We start from the raw sequence: 3,351 nt of genomic DNA, 5'->3' as shown, positions 1-3,351 counted from the left end.
TAATCGGCATCTGCGTATATTCAAATAAACCAAATAATGAACAGAAATTGGTCTTCCATCAGTCTTTTGGCGTCATCCTTATGTGATGAAGCTCAGCTTCCAAGTCAAGCGCGGAAAATAATTTTCTCCCGCCCAGCACTCGAAGCATGGAGTGTGCCAATGGTATCAGAAACTCAGGAGCTATCACGAAGGCGCTTAACACCTTGGCAGTTGACCGTCATCGGTATTTTCCGTCTCCCACGTTCCATCATCTTGCTTACCCACCATGATTGTTTGGGCGCAGATACGCGAATTAGTCTGATGTTCAACTTGGCAATCTCCTTTTTATGAAAAGTTCGACAGCTAAGTGGCATGCTGTAAATAGCTGCCTTTGTTGATAGCTTCCCCTGTGCGAGTCGGATGTGGTGGTCGTAAGGAGGCCTAGGAGGCAGCCTCTCTAGTAAGCTATGAGAAAATACGAGTGTTTGATCTTGAACAGCACCCCGAACATGCGAAGGCACCTTGGTAGCTTGCAAGGACCGGAGCAATCTGGGCATACTGTTGGGCTGAGCTAGGCCACATGCACATTTTCTCCCTCTGCCACAGCGCGGGCGATGAGGGGTGGCTCGTCGGTCGAGAATGTTGGCCCGTGAGTTTGTTGATGCTCTACAAGAGGCCGAGGCAAATGCCCCTGTGGCACTTCAGTAAGCTTTACCACTGTGTCGCTACCCGGGCTAGGCAAAGCGAGGACGTGTCTAGTCCATGCAGTGCCGACTGGAGCTTTGCAGTGTCGGCCGGTGCCTGGTGGAGTGCGGTTATAGAGCGAATTCAAGATTTTTCATTGTACTACGACTTGCGTCATTTAGGAGACGGTTGCAACGGCGGTGACACCTCCAACTCTGACACTCGGGCAACCTGTTAGGCCAGGGTATCATGGGCCTTCCTTCGCCGCTGGGGTTTGTGATCGGATCCTGAAACACGGTCACGTGCTTGCGGAAACGCCCCTACTCGCAGCGTTGGTAGGTCCCACGAGCAGCCCTGCACAGATGCACGCAGGTTTTTAGACTGGAGACCCCATGCAATCGGATATCTGGTAGTCCAGTCCAGCCCTAGAAGAAAATCGTAGGGAACAGACCTTACCAGGAAGTAGCCCGAAAAGTATTCCTTCCCGCACCGCATCCACAACTGTAAGTAGTACGATTGATGCATAAGCTTTCCCCGTTACCCAAGGTAAAGCCACATTCCTCAGGTAAGAAGCTAACCTTGTGGCACAGCTACTGACTGAGTCTGGGCTTATAAAGCTTCTGGACACTGCTGATCTAACTTCGCTAAGCACGTGCGCCCCACAATGTCACTACAAAGTACTACTGGCATATAATTTCTCTTACATATTTTAAACATGAAAATAGATTTAGAGGATAAACAACCTAATTCTGCACTACGAAAAATAAAAACTAAATTGTCGAGTAATAAAGGGATGATAGCATGTAGATCAATATTTTTTTAACATGTCTATTCCAATAACAGTAGCTCTTTTTAATAGATTATATCCTCATATTTGTGAATTATTATCAACTTTTATATACACTAGTACGCATAGGCTTCCAGAGGTCAGTGGCCGTTCCCTGGCCACTATTCGCTTTCCACCAAGCTTTAGTAATATTGCTATCCGTGCCAGGAAGCTTGCTGCTTGTGTCTCCGACTTACGTGCATCTATGACTTAATCGGCGTTTGTCCTTAGATCAAAAGGCCTATCGCTAGCCTTCAGGCCGCCATCCTCTGATTTACGCAATTCATGCAGATAATATTCCTGCACTGCTTTCCGTCCAAGTGTTGTGGACAGAGACATTGTCTCCAATTTGGGAAGACCAATGTAGTGGTGGATCCCTTGGCGAGAGTGTATCTCATTCGACGTTTAGCATTGCTGCGCCTAGTACACTCGTCTCCCACAACGTCTAGACTCAACAGTTTGAATGCTTCTGTCATTCGTCTCCACTAGCTGGCGCACTGTTGACTGGTGCTCCCTGTGACAACTCACACCCTACTCGTCGTGATGCGCAGCCAGTGGCATAGTGATCCCTGTCTTCAAACATACAGTACGACTCCCGTGAATTCCGCTGTAAACCGTTCCACAGCGGGGTTTCTCTGCCGAAGCGTCTTTTGCTGCTGCATTCATGGAAGCTTGACCTGTCGAGTTGTCCTCTTTGATGCCCCACGGTCAAAGCTCGTTCACCTCTCTCGCCTTTGATGATAGCGAAGCTACACCTATTATTCACTCTCACTACTCAATATTTCTGTTGAAGCTGAAATCGCACAGCGTCGAAGTACTGACGGGATCTGCGGGTTCTTGCGCATGTTTGGAATGAAGGGCCTTCCAGTTTCGACAGCGCATCTCCCGCATGCTCCCAGTCAGTGAAATGATCTGTGTCGTTCTATGTAACGGTGTGGCATAGTGAATCCTGCATGTTGGCTGAATGGTACCTCAATAGCTCTTTCGTCGCTAACACTACACCATAGGAGACTCTTCCAGACAATTGCTGAGTTTTCATTATGATCAGCTGTCCATATGTCGGCCATTTGAACCGACGCACTCTATTACATACTAATATAGAAGCATCTTATGAAACGTCCCTAAAAGCCTCGCCAATGATTCGTATTTAAATCCGCTCTCCTCATGCATGTCCAGTACAATAGAGGACCCTTTTTATTTTTGGGTGTAGCACCCCAACTCCCCCATGAGTATCCCTGATCCCCCCTCTACAAAATTCTGTCTTTATCGTGTCGAAAAAGGATTGCTTATCAATTAAAGCGTCCTGTGATATTGACTAAGAAGGGAATGGGTTAGTAGGAGTCTATTGCATCTCAGCCAGCTGCCTCAGTAGACCTGCCGTATCCAGCTGCAATTTAGTTGTAACTTTTAGGGAATCCATCTTTGGACCTGTTTCTACTTTCCCTTCCTATTAGAGCATCTATGTTTTCGGGTCCAAAAGGAACAGAGCCTATAGTCTTTGTGCCCCCTTTGTCTTCTCCTACGTTCTCGGTTGTTCGTCTTCGACTTTACTGCCGTGTATCAGACCTCCTAAGATTGTCTCAATTACACCACCTTTGGGCAGATGCACGTGAAATCAATATCTTTCGTCCGGTTTTGCTATAAGAATCTAGGTATTGAGTACTTCTTTATAAATTCTCAAACGTTTCACTCCGAATTCCTGAAGCGGCTGCCAATTATAGCGCACATTCTCCGATGCGCTGGGAGCGGTTGTGCGCGAGACCATTGATCGACTAAGCAGTACATCTCGCCCAACAAAGAGGCACCCATATTCTTTGAATTATCAGTATTCTCGTTCTAAAGCCTCGGAGTCAAATAGACTA

This window comes from Cyclospora cayetanensis, unplaced genomic scaffold, assembly GCF_002999335.1.
Source record: "Cyclospora cayetanensis isolate NF1_C8 unplaced genomic scaffold, CcayRef3 CcayRef3_contig_293, whole genome shotgun sequence".
Lineage (NCBI taxonomy): Eukaryota > Apicomplexa > Conoidasida > Eucoccidiorida > Eimeriidae > Cyclospora > Cyclospora cayetanensis.
The sequence above is the reverse complement of the archived record's forward strand: the minus strand, read 5'-3'. Positions refer to the sequence as shown.